Here is a 23,777-nt window from a genome sequence, read left to right as displayed (position 1 = left end):
CAATTACAATTGCATCACTAGCTAGCACATTAAGAATTTAGCTAGCACGTGAATGGAAAGAAGCTTTAGCAACTTTAAAAAAATCTAACAAATTTCTTAATGTTGATGAAGATTTGGTTCAAGTTTATAGATGCTTGAGCTTAGGCTATGAGAATTTGAGAAATGAGAAGGCCTAAAAACTGTTTCTATTGTGTTCTATTTTCCCAAAAGACTATCAGATTCCTATAAACCTTATTATTAGACTTGGTATAGGGGTAAGAATTTTTGGCAAAGTTGAACATTATTGTGCAGTAAGAAGCCCAGTACTTGAAGTGAAAAATGAACTCATAGCGTCCACTTTGTTATTGAAGGTTGATGAGAAAGAATGTGTAAAAATGCACAACTTGGTTCACAAAGTGGCCTTGTGGATAGCAAAGAAGGATATTCAAGTGATCCTAGATTTAAGGACAACTTTAAAAACAAGCAAGTGATACCATTTTGGAGTAATAATGAGTTTTTAAATCAATTTGATGGTACAAAGCTTGAGATTCTATTCCTTTGGATAAAAGCAGATGTTTTGGTGAAAACCCTAAAAACATTGTTCACAGGGGTAGTAGGCCTAAACATTCTTTTTGTACTTGGTAGGCTAAGAAGCATTCTATTCTATCATTGTCGCAATCACTTCTTTCATTAAATAATATGCAAACTCTTATCTTGGATGGTTGGGATTTAGGTGACATCTTTATTTTAAAAAACCTAAAAAGTCTTGTGACTCTTGAGTTTAAAAATTGTTTAATAATTGAATTACTTAGAGATATCAAGGAACTAAAGAAGTTGAGATTGTTGGGATTAAGAAAGTGTGAAATTCAAAAGAACAATCCTTTTGAAGTGATTGAAACATGTTCCCAATTGCAAGAACTATATTTTGTTGAGAATAAGGATGTTGAAGATTGGGAGCTAAAGGATGACAAAGATACTAAAGATGAAATTACTCATGATATATCCCCTCTTATATTGAAAATGTTTTCTATTGCTTGTGATGGTTTTGATATTTTAGTAGTGATGATAATGGCTAGTTAAAATGCTTCAATACAAAACATATGAAATATTTAATGTCAAAGCCATGTTTAAGTATATTTTGGGAAGAGCTGAGGTTCATGAGTTGGGAAAAATAAAAGAAATAGGATGGAAATGTCTCATACCTGACATTATTCCTGTGGAAGATGGAGCCATGAATGACTTAGTTAAGCTTTGTTTGGATGAATGGGATGTGATTGAGTGCCTCATTGATAATAGGAGGAATTTCTATTTAGAAGCCTCCTCCAAGCTCGTCGAGCTACATTTGGATTATATAGATGTAAAAGAATTGTGTCGTGGTCCTCTACCTTCTGGATTTTTCAAGAAGCTACAAATTTTAAAGTTAAGGGAATGTAAAAAATTGCACAACATATTCTTTAATGAGAATCTCAAAGTTCCTCATTTAAAAGTTTTGACATTGAGTAGCTATCTAATGTTCCAACCATCAATTTTTCCACTCTTTATTGCTCAAGTCTAGTACAATTGGAAGAATTTACAATGACAAATTGTTAGGACCTAAAAAGTTTAATTGCATACAAGAGTACGGGAAAAGAATTAAGAGATGTTGATAATCAAAAAGCCATGGCTTACTATTCCCAAATTTAAGGCATCTTGAAATTGAAGCATGTCACAAACTAGAATTGGTGTTACTGCTCCTTTTGGTAGGAGACCTTCCTCTTTTGGAAGAGATAGATATAAAGAATTGTAAAGAGTTGAAATACATATTTGGTGAATACCAAAAAGAGGGCCATGTCTTGCATCAAGAGATTATACTTCATTCCTTGAAGATAATAGACCTTTTTCTTTGTACCAAATTTCATTAGCATGTTTCGAGAATTTATGAAATGTATGCCAAGGCCATCTCTAGTTTTGAAAGAAGATTTAAAGGAGAAAATGAAAACTCCAAGATAACTACTTTCTCATGGGCTCCTGAATGTTGTTTTCTACTAGCAACTAAAGAAATTGATAGCATTAGAGCATTTGATTTCACAATGCAACACCACACTACTACAAAATAAGTTACAAGAGCACTTTTTTTTCTTTTTTTTACCTTAAGGAACGCTTCAAAAGCACTCCCATATTATGCACTCCAGAATATATGGAGCACTTTACAAAGCGCTCTCGTATGTTATAAATATGGAATATGAGAGCCTTTTTCAAAAAATGCTCCTGTATATATAAATATGAAAAATGGCCTACGGGAGCACTGTTTAGACAAGCACTCCCGTAGCTAAGAACATACGGGAGTGCTCTTTATATGTCACTTACAAGAGCACTCAATCTTAAATGAGTGCTCTCGTATGTCATAGGCTGTAGGAGCACTCCAAAAATAAGTGCTCCCATAGGCTATATTTATTTTTTTAAAAATTTTATTTTTGAAAATTTCCTCCTTTGTGTCTCTTTGAAAATGACTAATCCCAATATCAAAAATTAATTCAAAAATAATATCAACATAAAAATTTATATACAAGAAAAGAACTTAAAATTAAAACAACAATGTCAATTTTCTAACTAGCTAGTCTAATTTCTTACAAGTCTAACACATGAAACTATTAGTATTTTTCTAACCTTAAAATCTAACTACTTATTATGAACAGCCAATAATATATTCTGATCACTCTTCAATTAAATATTTTATTTGCTCCATAGTAAAATGCGATGATCTTGCTTTTATAAAATACTACATAAGATATGAAAACAATATATAAGTAATTAACATTATATTAATTTAATTTCAAAGCTTTTGGCTTACATTTTTAGGATTAACTCTTATCGTATGAATACTTCTCTCATAAACTTCATAACATAGTATCCACACTCTCAACTTTATATTTGTGTAGGTATCTATAAAATAATAAAAGATGTTATCATCAAAATATGGTAGAAATAAATTTCAACTTAATTTAAAGCACTTCAAGAATGAAATTATATATATAATACAGGTATTTACTGGTGAAAATCCAACAGAGTCTCCCCTATAACTTGGATGTTTTAGAATTTTTTAAAATTTTACATCAATCCAAAACAGTATATTCAGAATAACAAACATAAAATGGCAATCAAACAATCATTCACAACTACCTAAAATTAAAAAAAATAAAAACATTCACAACTAACATTAAATAAATACCACAATAAACAATAAAATTTTGAGAATAGTTACAAGAGATTGGTTAGTGTCAAATTCATAAATTTTGGGCCCCTTATTATTAATAATATTTTGATTGTGTCATGTATCATGTCTATGTCCATTTAACTAACGCTCATAGCAAGCATCAACTTGTATAACTGGTAAACTATTAACTTCTATAAATGAAATGGAATATGAGCAGTCAACATTACTCTTTTCTATGGCCTTAAAATATTTTGAACCAATAATCAATATAAAAAAAGTATTTATATGCAAAAATCAAAAATTCATTTTACTAGTCAAAGAAGAGTGACCATATTAGGAGAAAAGGAGGCGAGATTCTAGACACCTATAATAAAATAAAACTTAAACAAAACAGCAAACTAGTACTTCGTAGTACCTACTAACAGAAATTGTTGTGGCATATAATTAGTTGGTGTGTTGGATGTTAAAGGCATTACAAGAGCATATGTAAAATCACAACATCCTAAAAGAAAGTGAGAGAAGAAAGAAGCAGGGGTCATAACTTCAATTCTACCCACAACTTAATATTTCCCTCTCTAGGAGATACAATCGCAACGTCTGCAACATGTAATTGATAAAATAAAGCATAAATTAATAATACACAATAATAAGTGACATTCACCGCCTGTATAATTTTGTAAAATTATGAAAACATTTGTTTGAGAATAGCATCTATCATAGTAAGAATCATAAACACAACCGGCCAACTTTATGATGATAAAATGCTTCTTGAATCCCTTTAACATACCCGATAAGAAAAAAGAAAGGAAAAATAAAAATATGAAATTGAATTTTGATGTGCTGTTCTTCGAGAGGAGCTTGTTTTTGTTGATCTTTTAGCCACCGCCCTCAATAGTATTGCTAGCACCTTCTTTCTACTTATCTAGTACTATCACCTTTGATAATTTCTTCTCACCTGAAAGAAAAAATCATAATCAGAATACAAAAAATTATACTAGTGGCTCCTTTACCATGCAAATTCTTAGAAAATTTGTGTTCAAATCTACGAAGATAAAGTAGACAAGGTGTTCAGATCTACGAGATGAAGTGTTCAAATCTTCGAGACGAAGAGACCAAGGCGCATCGATGATGAAGTGTTCAGATCTGCGAGTTTTTGGCCAACTTCACTTGATGGTTAGAAAGATCTACATTGAGATGTCAATCCGAGTCGCACACAAACTGAGTGCTAAAGTAGTATAGCTTTTTTTCTTTAATAACAAGGCAAGCTAAGCTTGAAACAACATTGCAATAAAAAAAGATTAAACATATTTGCATAGTCATTTGTTAAGATCTGTTCCCACTCAGGCGGGGCTTTAAAATATGTTGTGACATCGTAAGTAGATGAGTGACCAAGTCTTGCTAAGAAATCTGCACATTCCATACTTTCTCTATAACTATAGTTAACTTCTAATTCCCAATCCTAGTAAATGAGTTTCTTGGTTAAGTCAATAATGTTGCCATAATCCTGATTCCTTCTACTATCTTGAAGCAGGGTATTAATAGCCTTTAAGGAGTCAATAAAGAGCTAGATCTTGTTATATCCATGCTGTTTACAACTTACTAAACCTAAGTTGATTACAATTAATTCTGTCATAGAGATAGTAGTAGGATTCATTCTATAGCTGAAACCCAAGATCCATTGACCTTCATAGTCTCGGATCACGCCACCACAAGCTGCTTAATTAAGATACTTGACTAAAGCATCGACACCCATACGTACAAAGTCATATCAAGGTCTGGTCTAAAAGTGATTGTTGCTCTGGATTTGGCTTATCACCAAATGCTTGTATCGTCTATTGCTAGTATCTTTCATTAAGTCGAAAGAGATTAAATGTATAATTTTATTTGCTATATTATGTCTTCCCTCAAAAATTCTACTACATCTATTTTTCCAAAGTACCCAGCATACATTGTAAAAAATTTTGATCCATGGCCATCTTCTAAAGAACGTTGTCCCTTAGTGTCTCTTTATGCCTTCTCAGATCCAAACCTACAAATTATCAATAGCAAGAAAAGACATATAATGGTCAAGAGAAATAATAAGCTTTCATACTTCCTTGGCCACACAGCAATCTCTCAAAATGTGAAGGATATTTTCCTCACTATCACACTCAAAGGGACACTTTGCATTATTAAAAAGACCTCTTTGGGCTCTTAAGGAGTTAGTGATAAGTCTCCTGTGGATCACTTACCAAAGGAATAGTTTCACTTTCTCTTGGATAGGCCATCGCCAAAGCTGTTTCAATAGGGGATCGTTAGGCTGCTGGTTAGAGGCATGCAAAGATTTATATGCTGATCTAATACTGAATCTACCATCACCAATATATCTCCAACAAAATACACCGTCCTCATCAACACAAGGAGTCTAAGTTACACATATTTTCCTAACCACCCACTCGGGGAAGAAATGCAACAAGGCTCTATAATTCTAGTGGTGATTAGGGGTAACAAAGTCTTTCACCATACTTTGAGGATGGATGTCATGAAAATTTTTATCTACATAGGTTATCAATGGCTGGTCAAGATGAGTCCAGAAGACCAACCAAAACTGAGTATTCATACCATTTTTAATATGCTTCCCCATACCCTCATTGAAATCTTCCCATACAATGGTCATGGCCTTCCAAACATGAGAAGAATTAGGTTTCTTGGTGACTTTAGGCATTTGATTGACCTCACATCGGTATTTGGCTTATAAACATTTCACCCAAAGAGCATTTGATTTTGTAAGTAAACCCCAACATAGCTTCATTATAAAAGCTCTATTATGCCTGTATAAATCTTTAATACCCAAACCTCCATTCTCTTTATTCTCCTTGATAACATCCCATGTGATTAGATGCATTTTTTTCTTATCAATTTCCTGAATCTAAAGGAAAGAGTGGCTAATCTTCTTAATCTTACTTAACAAACCCTTAGGCAGGAGGGTAGTTTATATAAGATAAGATGGTAGAGCTAATAACATGACTTTAATGAGAATAGTTCTACTATCTAGGTTGAGGTAAATACGCTTCCAAGACGAGAGCTTTTTTCTTGTTTTGATAGTCCTTTTTATAGCTTTAGACTACAGTATAGGAACCCCCAAATATTTACCCAGGTCATATGTGAGGCCAATTCCCAATACCTGATTGAGTTCAAGTTCTCTGTTAAAATGAACATTCCTAGAGAGAAACATTTTAGATTTATTTAAGTTGATCTTATAACTGGAGATCCTGTAGAAGGTATCCATAACTTGTCTGATTATTTCCATTTGACCTATGGTAGCCTTAGCAAATAGGAAAAGGCCATCGGCAAAGAACAAGTGAGAAATAGCTGGGCTTGAGTTAGAAAACTTCAACGGCTTCTATTTTTACTCCTCGTATTGTGCCCCAATTAGGTAACCAAGACATCCCATGCATAGTACAAAGATATAAGGGCTTAAAAGGTCCCCTTATATAACTCCTCTTGAAGGAAAGAAAGCTTGAGATTCTTCCCCATTCTATATGACTTTCATTAATGTGGAGGACAAACACTCCATGACAATCTTGATAAAGTCGGATTGAATTCCTAGGCTATATAAAGTATTTTTAATAAAGCACCAATCTAGGCAATCGTACTCTTTCTCCATGTCGACTTTGATAGCCACATAAGATTTCTTGCTTCTTTTGTTACACATGTTATGATGGCTCCCTGTGCTATGATCACATTGTCATTCCCTTACCGTCCTTCCAAAAAATTGCATTGTTCATGTTGGATAATATCCCCCAAGATAGATTTAAGTCTATTAGCTAATACTTTAGTGATGATTTTGAAGCTAATGTTACACAAGGAGATTGGTCTGAATTCCTTAATAGAAGAGGGATGTTGTACCTTAGGAATGAGAACTAAGTGTGTTTGATTAATGATCCTCACTTTACTCGAGTCCCTGAACACCTATTTAACCAAATCACAAATTTTACCACTAACTGAATTCCACTGAGTATGAAAAAAATGAGCTTGAATTCCATCTGGTCCCAGGGCTTTGAAAGCACCCATAGAGAAAGCAACATTTTTAACCTCAATATCATCAATAGGTCTATGTAATTTCTCCAAATCAACAGGTTACTAGGGGAAAGTAATACTCCAAGAATTGGGGGTATTAATCAACTCATCCCTAGTATATAGACCTTTGAAAAACTGTCCCGCCATACTCTTTAAATCTTCTTTAACTAAAACCCAATTTCCTGACTCATCTTGAAGTGTAAGTATTCTTTTCTTTTTCCTTTCGAGAACATCATAGGCATGAAAGAAACTAGAATTTTTATCACCCAATTACAGCCATTTATATCTTACTTTTTGAAACCAAATAAGCTCCTTTTGATTGCTAAGTTTCATATAGTCTTGCCAGAGAGACTTTTCAAGTTTAAACAGACCATTATGATTAATGGTATGTGCCCTGTCAATACCCTCAAGCCTTTTCACTAATTTTCTCTTCTTAAAAGGGATACTTCCAATAATTGTAGTATTCCACTTCTTTGTAGTTTGTTGAAAGTGATTGAGAACCTCTTCCTAATTTTTATTACGCCATGCTTCTATAACCATAGGTTTGAAGGAATCTTCAAGGTTTCAAGTTGCCTAATAATGGAAGCGATGTTTGAGGGGGCAGCAAAGGTTTTCAGCCTATCAAAAATCACAATAACACAATAATCAGACTTGTACCATAGTGAATGTGTAACTTTGGATAGAGGAAAAGTAGTAAACCAGTCTACATTAGTAAAAGACCAATCCAATCTTTCTTTCACCCCCTTGCTTCTCCCAAGTAAAAAGCTGGATACACTCTAAAAAATGATCTATGGATTGAAAGGAGAGTTCTGCACCCCCTACTTTGTCTTCAGGGGATAGGAAAGTATTAAAGTTACTAACAATCATCCAAAGACCCTAGCATACCTGCGCTACACCAATCAGTGAATCCTAAAGAAGTTTTCTTTTAGAGATAGAGGTCTCACCATAGACAAAAGTGATAAAAGTAGAAGAACGTCTTTGTACAGCAGTAATAGTGCAATGAATCATTTGAACATTAAAGTGAACATATCCAACCAAGAACTCAGAAGCATTCCAAAGAATCCAAATCCCTCTAGCAAAACCAGTGGCCTATAATTGAATCTAATTAGAAAATATTAACTTTTTCACTACTTTATCTGCTCTGTTCTTGCTAATACAAGTTTCCATAAGACACAAAATATCAATTTTATTCTTTGAAACAATCTCTTTAATTAGAGAAGCAAAAGAACGGCATCTAACCCCCCAACAATTCCAAGACGACTATCATAAGAAAGCAAACATAAGCAAAACAAGTCTTTAGAAGCACTTACTTATGCGCATGTTCATCCTAGTCCTAGAAAGGTGATTCGATATCAGATCCGACGTTTAGCTCATCGGTTGATGATGACTTCTTCTCTGCCACTATATCCATAATAGAATCTAGATCAAGAGGTTTAGCGTTTTGGGGTAAATTACTGGTGCTGGATCTATCTTCCTGTGCTTGAAAATTCACTACTACAGAAATAGCCTTTGGTGGTGTTTAAAATTTTATTTGTGGCGTTTATAAAATGCTATAATAAGTATCAGGTAGCGTTTCATTAATTATTAAAATGCCACAAGACTTATGACAAAGTGAGGGTACTTCTACAAACACCACCTCTCTCAGCTTAATATTTAAAAAACCTCAAGAGAGGTGGCGTTTATTACACATTAAAATGCCACCTATGTTATTCACAGAGGTAGCATTTTAAATAAGAACAAATGCCACCTTGTGAAACAATTTTTAAGAAATATCATATGCCTTTATAAGACTTGATTTTTTCCATATCGTGATGCTTCACATTTAGGGCACTTCTTTAACGAAGCATACTCATTACGAAAAAAATGCAATTGGACAAGCATGTATTTTCTCATAGCCCAAACCAATTAAGTAGAACATTTGCTTGGCCTCATATGTCTTGGTAGAAAGTTCATTACCAACAGGAAATATATCTTTCAGAGTATCAAGCAACAGAGTGAAACTCTTATTAGTCCATCCACAAGCAGCTTTCAAATTGTACAATATCAAAACTGCTGATAACCTGATGTATTTAGTACAACTAGGATATAGTGGTTTCTCTGAATCACCTACCAACCTTTCAAACATTTGAGGACAATCACAAAAATCATCCTCTATTAAATTTAGCATTTTATCAAGATGATCAATCTCACACCTATAACTATCAACATCATCGCATGCATCTTCTCTCTTAGAAGACCTACTGGTATACACCTTTTTATCGGATACATCATTTTTCTCTCCATGCCTTAGCCAATGTATATAACTTTGATCAATTTCATGACATATTAAATGATCTAACAATTCAATTTGAGTAATTCTTCTTCCATAGCAACAAGCTAAGCAAGGACACAAAATTTTATTTGAATCTTTCGCATGCTAAACTGCAAAAGTAATAAACTCTTCCACCCTATCCCTATATTCTTTTAACAATCGATTAGCAAATATCCACTTCCGATCCATACCTTCTACCTATTGATATTCATTTATATCCATAAAGTCAAGTAATAGACAACCATTGATATCTAATGCAACTAATTAATTAAATTAGGATACGATCTAGCTAACTAAAAACATGACAACTTAAACTTGAACAAATGTGAACAAATTAATTTGACATTTAAAAAAAAAATTGGCAACATGACAAACTAAAAATGAAAAATTTCAAGTATTAAATAATCTATTTAATAATTGTAATTTCATCAAGAATTAATTTAACATTTTTTTCGCATGCAAAATAATTGTTTTAGGTAAATTCAAGTCCCAACAACCACATTAATATTCAACAGTTGATAAACAAATAAATTAAATTAAATTATTTTTGGTAATTAATGAATAATTATCTAAGTAAATTTAAGTCCCAATAACTATATTAATATTCAATAGTTGATAAATAAATAAATCAAATTAAATGATAATATATTTATAATTACAAAAATTCATTAAAAAAAGTACCATGAGGATGAAACAAGATGAACCACAAGCTGAAACAAAGTTGGGACCACAAGTTAAAGATCAATATGAGCATGAGCAAAAATAAAGATCACAAGATAAAAAAAATTAAAATAAATTTGTGGGAGACCTTATAGCATATAAAGACAGAGATGGGAAAATAAATATGAGAGAAAGAACTTACTTTACATTAACGAGCTTGAGAGTAAAGCGAGGAAGAAGGAAGAAGTTGTGAGCGAGCTGAGAAGGACGAGCTGAAAGCACCGTGAGTTGAGAGCACCACGAGCTATGAGGAGTTGAGAGGCGAGAGCTAGGGGGTTTGGGGGGGGCACCGCAAGCTGAGAGGGAGAGTTGAGGTGGGGGGAGGCATGGTGAGCTGAGAGCAGGGAGAGCTGGGGTGGGGGTAGAGCTACAAGGGAGAGCCAGAGAGCTAAGAGAAGACAGTGGCCTGGGGAGCTAAGAGGCGACTGGAAGCTGTTGGGGGTGGGGGCGGGACCACGAGGTGAGGGAGAAGGATTAAGAGGGAGCCATTGGGGGGACCATGACTGAAAAGCTACTAAAGGAGGGGGAAAAGCCACGTGAAAAGCTGCTGGAAAACAACAAAATGAGAGGTGGCGATTCTCAATGGACAATCGCCACCTCTCTCACTAATTTTTTGTAAATAAAATTTAATATATTATATGTATTTATTATATAAATATATGTAATAAATGTATATAATATATATTTAGTATTTATAAAATAAATAAGTAATACAAATATAAGAGGTGGCATTTCTAACTCCTGAAAGCGCCACCTTTCTTTCATTATTTAATAAAAAATATTTTTAAATAATTTCATAAAATAAAATACATAACTAATTATTTTATTATATTAAAAATATATTTATAATAAAAATAATAAAAATATGAGAGAGGTAGCATTTCTAGAAACTCTATCTCTCTTCCATTATTTAATAAAAAATATATCTCCAACTAGTTTCATCAAATAAAATATATAAATAATTATTTTATTATATTAAAAAATTATTTATAATAAAAATAATAAAAACTTGAGAGATGTGGCATTTCTAACTTTTGAAAATGCCACCTCTCTTTCATTATTTAATAAATAAATATCCCTAAATAATTTCATTAAAAACATATATAAATAATTATTTTATTATATTAAAAATATATTTATAATAAAAATAATAATAATATGAGAGAGGAGGCGTTTCTAACACCTAAAAACGCAACCTCTCTCCCAATATTTATGAAAAAATACATGATTAAGTTTTATCAAATAAAATATATAAATAAATATTTATTATATTAAAATATTTATGTAATAAAAATAATAAAAAAATGAGAGAGGTGACATTTCTAACACTTAGAAATGCCACCTCTCATTTTTTTTATTAGAAATGCCACTTCTCTCATAGTATTTATGAAAAAAATATATGACAAAATAATTTTATCAAATAAAATATATACATAAATATTTATTGTATTAAAATATTTTTATAATAAAAAATAAAAAATGAGAGAGGTGGCATTTCTAACACATAGAAACGTTACCTCTCCTCAGTATTTATGAAAAAATACATGAAATAATTTTATCAAATAAAATATATAAATAAATATTTATTATATTAAAAATATATTTATAATAAAAATAATAAAAGTATGAGAGAGGTGGCATTTATAACTCTTAAAAGTGTGACCTCTCTCCCAGTACTTATGAAAAAATACATGAATAAATAATTTCATCAAATAAAATATATAAATAAATATTTATTATATTAAAAAATTTATGTAATGAAAATAATAAAAGTGTGAGAGAGGTGGCGTTTCTAACACCTAGGAATGCCACCTCTATTCCAGTATTTATGAAAAAATAAATCACTAAATAATTTTATCAAATTAAATATATAAATAAATATTTACTATTTTAAAAACCTTAAAGCGCCATCTCTCTTTCATTATTTAATTAATAAAAAATATATCTCTAAATAATTTTATCAAATAAATATAAATAGTTATTTTATTATAATAAAATATATTTATAATAAAAATAATAAAAGTATGAGAGAGATGGCATTTCTTTCTATTAAAAATGTCACTTCTCTTCTAGAATTTATGAAAAAATACATCACTAAATAATTTCATATTATCTATTAAATTCTTTTAATGTGATTAAAAAATTATTTATAAGTATAAATTTTTTAACAATTAGAAGAGAGGTGGCATTTCTAGTGTGTTTTCATGTTCTAGAAATGTCACTTCTCTTATCTTAATTAATTAATTAATTATGAATATATATTTATTGCTAATGAATTAATTAATTATGTTTAAATTATTATTCGATTTAATAAAACAATACAAGTAAGTTAAAATGAAATAGATAAGTGGCATTTCATTACTGAATTGCTATCAATAATGTTACTGAACTGACATTTCATTTAATAAACACCACCTAATATTATTTATTTAAATTAAAAATAAAAAAAATAATTTAAAATGGTGGCATTTGAAAAAATAAAAATGCCAGCAAACATTTTGTGTTAACATTAATGGTGTTTTATTTTTTTTTTTTATTGTTATAAAATGTAAGCTGTTAACCCTCATTTTTATAGTAGTGATTTGACGGTGCAGGACTTTGAGGAAATGTTGTCTGCTCATCTAATCTTTCAGGCCTCCCATCATTTGGATTGAAGATAGCCATTACATTTCGGCTTTCCTCGTTTCTCTGACCCAATTGGTTGATATTTCCTAGAAGCACTTTGTGCAGACGCGACCCACTGTTTCTTTTCCGAGCTTGTTTCTTGTTTTTACTAAAAGTCTCACTATGGTGAAAATCACCCTTGCCGACCCCATTTTGGGGTCTTTCATTGTAACTTTCCCGAGAAACTTTGACATTCTCCTTACCCTTTGCTTTAACGTACTTCTCTCCTTGTCACAAGTCATTCCTCTATGTTCACTTCTCTTTCCCACGTGTTGACTGGAAGACATGGTCATGATATTTTTGCCACCATAAGTAGCTCTACCTTTTTCACTATGCACAATAGTAGCAGGACTCTCTTTGTTGTAAAGGTTCACAGACGCCATCCTATCATTTTCCTAATCTATGTCTGCAAGAGCTGCAAATCAGGATTGAGATGATATTTTTTCCTCTTCTCTAAAAGACTGGTCTTTTCTTGCTGCAACAAACCCATACCCTCTGTTACTTTCTCGCCTTGAGACCTGCGTAAACTGTTCATGACCTGATAGCATGCAGGTACCAAACACGGCGCTACCTGCTTTTCCATTCACCGGTGAAGTTTCTAACCACCTGACCACCACAGGTGGGTGTTCATGTTCTTCACCATGCTTATTTTCTTCTGCATATCTCCATGGGCAATTTTCTCTTCTGTGTCCATATCCACCACATGCAAAATAAATCATGCTTAATCCTTCATAAGTGACGTTGAAAACTCCACCTGCAGCAATGACCTTGGGCATTAATTTTTTTTGCAAGTCGAGTTCGACACAAACTCTGGCAAATCAGCCTCTCTCCACTTTATAGTTTTTAATAGTGACATCTGCGAGGGTATTCAAATCTACTTTCAAGGTTCTGCCAATCCTATGGCCAAGTCTCCAGATAAAGTTACTATTATAGCAATGAAGGGGTATGTTGGGGATACAAACCCAAACAGCTATTCTTCCCAATGGGTTTTTGAAGGGATCAAAATATGGAGTCCATTTTTGAACCAGAACATAGTGTTGTTTGATCACCCAAGGACCTTCATATAAAACTTTCTTATATTGGGCAGTCCATCCCACTTTTTCTTTAAAAGTAACCACAAAATAATTGTTCTGCAAATCAACCAGATCAAAGTCGTAGATGTACCATGTTCTGCTAAGGTCTTTAAGCTGATACAAATGAAATTTCTTCCCCAAAACTGTGATGACTAGAGAATTATTCCATGGTTTACACCAATCATTATACTCCTCTTGAGAAATAGGGACTATAGGAAATATTTCCATGAGTTTTTTTCCCTCCTCAATTGGTTTTGGCAAATCCCAGTGCATCTCTTCTTCGGTAAAGGGATCGTCTTCATCCATAGTTAAGTCACCAATTTCAACACCATTAAAACCTAGCAGCGAGTCTTTGTAGGAGATACCCTTCTTCGCTTGTTCTAGTTCATGGCTCTTTTCCTTTGTTTTTTTTTTCTCAGGAGATGCCTGTGCGGGGATTTTACCCACTTCTTCCAAGGCACCTTCAGTCATGGGGTCATCCATAATAACCTCCTCTTCTTCAATACCGGTATCCTTCTTCTTCTTATGTTTCTTGTTCTCCAGCGCTAGCACATCAGGTGGCCGGTCCGGTGGAGTTTTTCGATGATGAGGGTCCTCTATGAGTACGTGAAAACAACCTGCACAAAAACAAAGAGAGAGAAATCCTAACAACTTGAAGCAGTATAGCTAAACTGGTACTGGAGCAAAACTGACGCGGCATAGTGAAACTGGAGCAAAAATAATGACAGGTGCGGGTCTTTTAAAATTTTTTTATCAACCTTTCGGATATTTTTTAGGAGCGTTCAAATTACGCTTAAAATTTAAAAAAAAAAAAAACATTTTGAAGCACTTTATATAATAGCATTCCTACATGTTTTACTTTTAGGATCGTTTTGTAACAGAGTACTCTTAAAAGGTTAAACGTTAGTTTTTTTAAATTTTTATTAAGAGTACCCCAAAACGTTTAGCATTTAGGAACGCTCATACAAAGAACGTTCCTAAAAAGTTATTTAATTTATTTTTATATTTTTATTTTGAAACACTCATTTAAAAAGCATTTTTAAATGTAAAATTTTTTTTTAAAATTTTTTATTTTGAAAATTTAGAAACGCTCTATACTCCTAAAGACATACTGAAATACTTTTTTAAAAAGCGCTCTAGTAGATTTTTTTTTATTTTTGTGGCGCTTTTTTTTTAAATGCTCTGAAAGATGCATTTTTAAAGATAATTTTTATAACAGTGCCAGCACCCAATTTTACTGGTATGTTACACTTGTCCCACTCTTTGCTCAACATTCATTCTGTTAACTTGTTAAAGATATTAAATTCGCATTTGATTAATGAAACTTGAATTGTATTATATATAGACCAACTATAAATAATGTTTCTCATCTAAGGTCAATTGAGATGTCATATATAAAAAGAAATATATTGTAACAGAACTATTCTAGAATGCTTAATTTATTGAAAGTGTGATTTGATATTTTCAAAATATGAAAATGCCATCGTAGAAATGGTGAGGGTATGTGTGTGTATGAGAGGTTATATATGTGCAACATACAGTCATTGATCAAATGGCTAAAAATACAGTCGTAATTAAACATTTTGAGACGCGCTAATTGTAATAGTTTTAACTACATTTTCTAATATGTAAATGGACAGTACTAAGTAATAGATCATATGAAATTGATGAGATTTCAACTTTCATTGTTAAATAAATTAATGGTCAAATTCTATGGTTTTTTATGTGGAAATTCAATTTTTTTGTTATTTTATTTCTAAGATAGGGGATGTTTAGCATCAAGAGGCAAGCATTTTGGTTAATTAGTTAATTAATATTTCATTATATTTGGTGAATTTATCTTAAATGCCAACTATGCCACATGAAAATTTATAAAACACATGATGCTTGCCACATTTGGTTTTCATTTATTATATGTTTTCCCTCTAAATTCAATGTAATCGCATTAAATGAGAGAGTTAGTTATGATTTTTTTTTTAATTGACAAATTAGTTATGAGTTGAACATAAGGAGAAAATGTCTCTTTGTAGGAACTACCAGCATCAATGGAATTGATTCAAATATTTCATGAAGTTGAGTGTCTTATGAGAAAGCTAAGCCATTGAAGCTACACAATATAAGGCATATGAGACTTTTTGGATGTTCAAAATTAAAATCATTGTTTAGCATATCCATTGCCACAACTATCATGTTGAAGGACTTGGACATCAGACACTATGAAGAGTTGAAGCACATAATAACAAAGCAAGTAGAGGATGATGTTAATAGCACCTTTATTTTTCCAAATTTAGAAAGGCTCCAAATCTGGGGTTGAAATAAGTTGGAATTTATATTTCCATCTCTTTTTTTTGAAGGTCTTAAAAAACTAATAAAAGGTATAGAAATTTTTGATGCTTCTAAATTGAAACATGTTTTCGGAAAATATGACTATGAAGATTATGTATCTAATGAGAATGAAAATGATGAGCCTCACATTGATCTTCTTGCATTGAAAAAACTATCTCTCATAAGAGTATCAAATATTATCAGCATTCATATCAAGAAATATCATCTAGAATGCCTATCTCTACAAACTGTGCAAATACCAAAGGTAATATTTTTTCACTTATTACTTTATATCCAGTTTCTCATGCTTTATTTTTTGGCCCAAAATATATCGATCTGTATATTTGTCCGTTTTGCTGTGAAATTTCACTTAAAAGAAAGTTATGTGGGAGTATAATGTTAAATTTTTCAACTTTTTAAGCTCTCTCTCTCTCTCTCTCTCTCTCTCTCTCTCTCTCTCTCTCTCTCTCTCTCTCTCTCTCTCTCTCTCACAGACATTGATTACTAAAAATGATTAAAAGTTATTTAAATATTGGGATTCTAACCCAAAATGCGTGATTTATTATTTCTTTTTTCTAGATTGGGTTATTACATGAAAAATATCTATATGCGTGATTAAAATAACTTTTGAAAATTTTTTATTAAATTGTATATATTTAATTATTTACAAGTCAAACATAACATATTTACAAGTGAATCTTTAAAATTTTAACTTGTAAATATGTGATGTTTTACTGGTAAATATTAAAATGTAAATAATATAATGCAAATATTAAAAAATATTTTTGACCGATTATATGCCGGCTGATGATGGATAAAAGGCTAATGGCCACTGAAAACATCTGTCGGTAGTTGATAAGAGTTGCGAGTTTAAGGGCATCTGATATTATATATTTTACCCGATAAATTAATTACAATCAAATTTCATAAAAAATCATAAATTTGTCGGACTTATATTTAAATAAATTTCTCATATGGATCGTTTATCCTAAAAAACAATTTTTAGTTTTTCAATCCTTAAATTATATAAACTTTATTTTGGGTTGCTAATACTTGTTTTTGGATGTTGAAAAAAAATTAAATTTTAAGAAAAATTTGATTCATTTCTTGTACTTTACGTTTGAGATTTGAATTTTTCAGCATCGCTTGAATAAATAAACTTATTTATTTTAAACTTATAGCTCTGAACATTTTACTAAATACTTTAAAAATGATTTATTTTATGGTTGTTATTTTTATATAGTAAACTAAAATATTTTCAATTCTTATTCTTAGTGCATGAATTTTTTATTTTAAACACAAAAAATATTTCTATTATAATAATTAGATTAATACATAATAATTTGAATAAAATGAATTTTGAGTATACAAGTTATCATTTTCTATTAGCTTATGTGACCACGTTAAGTACTAAAATATTTTGGTTACTTTTAAAATGAAACAATTAACGCAACTAAAGCACTGAAATGAAATCCACCATAAAGTTAAAGACCAAATATAATGTCATAAAATCGTTAGTTGAAGTTTAGGAAATTAAAATTTATATTTTAGTTCTCAGGCTACTATTCATTTATCTCGACAATCTTTTGAAGAAATTTTAAAAATTATAACTAATTCTATTAAAAATATTATTGCCATAGTTGAAGTATCCATTTAAAGCTCTTTGAATGCTCTATAAGGACAAAATATAATTTTGAAATTGACTATATGTTATGATAAAAGGAAAATTGTTAGCAAAGATTTGTTATATAGATTACAAAGATAAAAATCTTGTATGAAAAATTTAATGAATAGAAAGTGCATGAAGTTAGAAAAGAAGAGAGATAGAAAAATTTAATTATTTTTTCCTTATATTTGATGTTTTTGTCTTAAATGCCAACTATGACTTGTAACAACTTACGTAACACCTAATACTTGATATATTTGCTTTCCATTTAATATTTGTTTGATGATTGAATTAGTTATAATTTTTTTAACTGACAAATTACTTATGAGTTTAATATAAGAAAAAAATATGTCTTCATAGGAATTACCTACATCAACGGAATTGATTCAAACATTTCATAAAGCTGAGTGTCTTATGAGTAAGCCATTGAAACTACAAAATATAAGGGTGATGACACTTGATAGATGTTCAAAATTAAAGTCATTGTTCTGTGTGTCAATTGTCATGCTGGAGGAGTTGCACATCATAGAGTGTGAAAAATTGAAACACATTATAACAAATGAAAAAGAAGATTATGACCATCTCAATAGCACCTCCATCTTCCCGAATCTAGAAAGGCTATGAATCTTGAATTGCAATAAGTTAGAATTTATATTTCCATCCACTTTTTCTAAAGGTCATCAAAAACTAAAATCTATAGATATTAAAAGAGCTTTTGAATTGAAGCATGTTTTTGAAAAATATGACCATGAAGATTTTGTATCAAATGAGAATGAAAATAATGAGTCTCACATTGATCTTCCTACATTGGGAACACTATTCCTCAAAATGGTACCAAATATGACAAGCATTTGTATCATGAAGTATCATCTAGAATGTCCATCTTTACAAATTGTGGAAGCACCAAAGGTAATATTTTTTTTAACTTATTGCTTTACATCAAGTTTGTCATGTTATATTTTTTTGGCCCAAAATATATATATTGATCTGCAAATTTGACTGTAATGTTGTGAAATTTCGCTTAAAACAAAGTAATTTGCGAGTATCTTGTTAAATTTCCAACTTTTTGAGCGTGTGTGTATATATATATATATATAGAGTGACATAAAGAGTAGTTTTTTTTATTATTTCTATTTACCAGATAGAGCAGGTACAGTGAAATTTGGCTTAAAATGCGTGATTTATTATTTCTATTTACCAGATAGAGTAGTTATATGAAAAACATTTCTATGCGTGATTAAAAAAAAAAATTCAAACGGTTTTTATATATTTAAATATTTATAAGTGAAACATAACATACTTACAAGTAAATATTTAAAATTTTAACTTGTAAAAATGTTTTGTTGGACTTGAAAATATTAAAATATGAATAATGTGTAATAAAAAATTTTATAAAGAAAATATTTTTTGACCGATTAATGCTAGATGGTTACTAGTAAATGGCTATTGGCTATTGGATCGGACAATGACTGATGGTTGGTCAACATCAATTACAGAGTTGAGTCTAAAGGCATTTGTATTATTTTACATGTTAAATTAATTTTTTTTAATTATTCACACGAATCATTCTATTAAAGACAATATCATTCGAGATATTGTTAGACACTAAATATTAGCATATCTCTCGCTAGAAATTTTAACCTTAGTTCACCATATTGTAATAAATTAATTCCTTTTGCTAGACTAACCCTAGTTAGTTGATAAATTAATTACAACTAAGTTCCATAAATGTTAGAGTATTTTCACAAATTTGTAAGATTTATTTTTAAATACATTTTTCATGTGGACTCGTTTATAATTTTCCCTTAAAAATAATTTTTATTTTTTGAATCCTTAAATTATATAAATTCAATTTTGAGCTGCTAATACTCGTTTTCAGATGTTGAAAAAAATAATTATAAGAAAAATTTGATTCATTTCTTAAACTTAACATTTGAGATTTGAATTTTTTAGCATTGCTTAAATAAATAAACTTATTTAATTTAAAGGTATAGTTCTAATCATTTTATTAAAATACTTCTAAAATGATTTATTTTATGGTTGTTATTTTTATATAGTCATTTTTTCATTTATATGTATAAAAAATATTTATATGAATTTTATATTTTAAACTCAAAATATTTCTATTATATTAATAATTAGATCAATACATCATAATTTTAATTAAATTAATTTGAGCATACAATTTATCATTTTAAAAATTAAAGAATTAACACCGGTAAAGGACTGAAATGAAATCCACCATAAAGTTTTTTTTTTTTTTTTAAAAGGCCAAATGTGTAATATCCTCCTCTTTTTATCTCACAATTAAAACCCAAATCTCAAGAAATTAGGAAAATGAGATGATAATAATCATAAATACAAAATTCTCATTGGTTAACAAAATGAGATCCCCAAGGTTATAAATCAAAAGTCCAATCAAGTCTTGCAAAGAGGCCAAACAAAGTTCGTAATTATGCGAAAGTAAGGGATTGTCACATAAGTGATTACATAGGTGCAAAAATCTGAAACAAGAAAAATTTTAAAAATTTAAAAGGCATGCGTCGCGACGTGTTCGCCTTTGTGACACGTGCCATGGCTCATGATGCCATGCACTGCGGCATAAATGCATGAACTTTAACAGTGAATTTTGGTGTCAATTTGATAGCTTTAGGGTCAACTTTTGACGCACTCTAAATATTCATCCGACGTCCAAATGACGTGAATAAGGAGTCTACGAAAAGCTCTTTCAGGGCTCTCACTAATGACATTGATCTTAGGTTCAAATTATTTTTAAAACAAGGATTGGACACCCTTTTTAAAACTTACTCTTTTACCTCATTGCAAATTTCAAGTGTCATAACCCAAAATTAAGAACCAATGGCCCCCGACAACAAATGACCACATACAACTCAACAAAATTAATTCGTGCAATGCACCATGAGACAAGGAATATCCTCAAATCAAATTTTCACTACTCAACCCTTGGAACTCAAAAATATAGTAAGGGGGAGTTTGTCACAATTTCACCAAGATTTCCTCGAATATCACATATTATCTACTATCCTCACTTGTATTAATATTTTAGCCCTATCATCATAATACAATATGATCAACTCTATCCCTAGGGCTCAAAATACCATTACAATTTACATTCACATAATGCAAGTAAGTAAAAAAAAAGGGAAAATTCTAGTTGGCAATCAAAATTGTCATACACATAAATTACCCAAAAATAAGGGGGCCTATTACAGAAGACACATGGTCTTAAGCCTCGGGTTGTTTTCCTCTGTCTCCACTTCTTGAGGTATTTTCTATAATATTGAAGATAACAGGGTGAGTACAGCTATTCAGTAACTAAGGTCTGACTAGCCCATACTAATGCATGACATCTAGTTTAAATGCAAGTAGCAATTATTATTAATATTCTAACCCATGTAAGACATTTAAAAACTTAATATTCACAGTTTAGCTCACATAATAGCAACTACTTGAAAAATATCGCTTTTAACACTTTTCATAGGGATAAAGTTGATCGAGCAAATTAATGACAAGCATAATAGCAGAAATTAATACTAAACTCAAAATGCCATTATTATGGACTCAATATAGACAACAAGTGTCTTTACTCATTATATGTATGATCATACCTCCCTTATCACCTCCTTATTTCTTTAACACGAAATCGTGAGGTATAACTCAATGGGATAATCTATATTCTTTGACTTCTCTAGCCTAAACACTTGTGAGGGCTTACCCGGCCAAGGTGTACCCGACTCACTTATGAATCATGGTTTTTTCTATTTCTCACATTATGGGGTGTCATACACCTTAGACTAGCTTCCTTATAAAACCGGTGGACAGCTAGCTAGGTTCAAGTCTCTCGTTGAACCAGTGGGACAGTCCCTCGTTAAACAAGTGGGATGGTATGGATAGAATTAATCTAGGCAATCCATCACACAGATGGAGCCTTACCATGTGGATTTCTCATCTACTCCGCTTCCTAGGCGAACTCCTGCCTCTCAAGATCATACAATGGACATTCATGCCATAACTCACACATATATAATTCATAGGACTTCATAGTACACAATCATTGGACTTCTCAAACACAATTTATGGAACTTCAAAACCTAACAAGACATTGAACTCTCAAATCACAATCATTGTACCTTACACTTTTAAAATCATTAAACTTCATCATTATACAATCATTAAACTTCTCAAACACATTTCATAGAACTTAAAAACCAAACAAGTTGTTGAACTCCCAAATCACAATCATTGTATCTCACACTTTTAAAATCATTAAACTTCTCAATTTTTAAAGATCATTGCACTCCTAATGAATATTAACACAAAAATTCACCACTATTGTTCTCAAGGAAAACTTAGCATCGTAAGGCATAAAACTCTCAAATTGGATCTAGTGGATCTCTTCATAAATTAAGCCACACTTGTAATTTCTCTAGTTTTTTTATATTTCAATAATAATTCATAAATCAATAAATCAATGGACATACACAAGCATAAGATAGAATTCTCCCGATTACCTCAAACTTTTGAGAGGTCAAAGGTTTCACCCCTTACCTATTCATTCCTAAAGCTTCTAAGAAACTTAAAATGGTGCCAATGGTAATTATATTGCAAGCATTTACTATGCAAAACATCAATATTTATTTTGAGCTATTTTTCACTAGCAAGTTCATCATTTCTTAATACTCAAGCCTTATTCTAAACTCAAGTAGAAGTACCCATAATGTTTCTTAGCTTTTTTTAACTCTCATATATATAACATTGAGCTCTTAAATAGGCATTAATGAAGCCACATTATTTTCAACTACTAAATTTATGGGAATTTCAGACATTTAATGTCCTCTATTTATCAATCATCATAAAATCATAATTATCAAGTTTACTTAGCTTAATCTACCCCCATTAACTCCATTTAAGTTAATGGGTTTGAACCCATAACCTCTATGGATCGAAAATCACCATTAGAAATCAAACCCTAACTTCTACCATCAAGAAAATAGAAGAAGAGAGGAAGATTTAAGCTAGGAGGCTTACCTTGGGTGTTTATAAGTTCCAAATTACTCTCAATAATTAGTTTCTTCAAACCTTAGCTCAGCTTTTTCGCCGCTCTTTCGTTCTCTTTTGTTTTCTCCTCATTTTCACTTCAGATTTGTGACTTAATACTGCAAAATTCTGGCCATATGCTGCAGCGGACACATAATATGCCATGGTGCATGGTACATCGAGCTTCTCCCAGACGTGTTGGCACACATGCACCATAGCGAACCAACCCACGCCGTAGCACGTGGCATAGAACCACTCCTTTCATAAATTCTTCCTCTTCTATCTCGGGGTGACTTAATTCTCTTTCAAACCCGCATTTGGTATTGAAATCGAGATCAAACACGCCCGTTAGGCCTTTCTGGCCACACGTCAAAGATTCTCTTTACTAATCTCTTTAAGCTTAATTAATCTAGATTTAAAAATTGAGGATGTTACAAAATGTATGTCATGCCCTAAAATCGTTAGTTAAAGTTTAGAAAATTAAAATTTGTATTCTAGTTCTCTGGTTATTATTCATTTATTCTGATTATCTTTAGAAGAAGTTTAAAAAAATTATAGCTAATTTTTGAAAAATCATATCAACATAGTTGGAGTATCCATTTAAAGCTTTTTGAATGCTTTATAAAGACAAAATAAAACTCTGGACCTTGACTTTGTATGTTACCTGTGTTGAAAACTTTGTACGTAGATAATGTAGATCTTATTACAAAGGAAAATTGTTAGCTAATA

At 31.1% G+C, this 23,777-nt stretch overlaps 1 long non-coding RNA gene across 1 annotated transcript; it reads right to left on the bottom strand.

The window, feature by feature from the left end:
* Positions 1-3,806: 3,806 nt before the first annotated feature.
* On the bottom strand, positions 3,807-10,694 carry LOC129321889 (uncharacterized). The gene is made up of 2 exons (XR_008596136.1): positions 10,405-10,694; positions 3,807-4,127 (listed from the first exon to the last, which is right to left on the bottom strand). It is a non-coding gene; the product is annotated as an uncharacterized LOC129321889 (long non-coding RNA).
* Positions 10,695-23,777: the final 13,083 nt, after the last annotated feature.

The sequence above is a fragment of the Prosopis cineraria genome, unplaced genomic scaffold (assembly GCF_029017545.1).
Source record: "Prosopis cineraria cultivar Desert tree isolate PC_DT_omini unplaced genomic scaffold, ASM2901754v1 PC10, whole genome shotgun sequence".
In the NCBI taxonomy this organism is placed as follows: Eukaryota; Viridiplantae; Streptophyta; class Magnoliopsida; order Fabales; family Fabaceae; genus Prosopis; species Prosopis cineraria.
The sequence above is the reverse complement of the archived record's forward strand: the minus strand, read 5'-3'. Positions and strand labels throughout refer to the sequence as shown.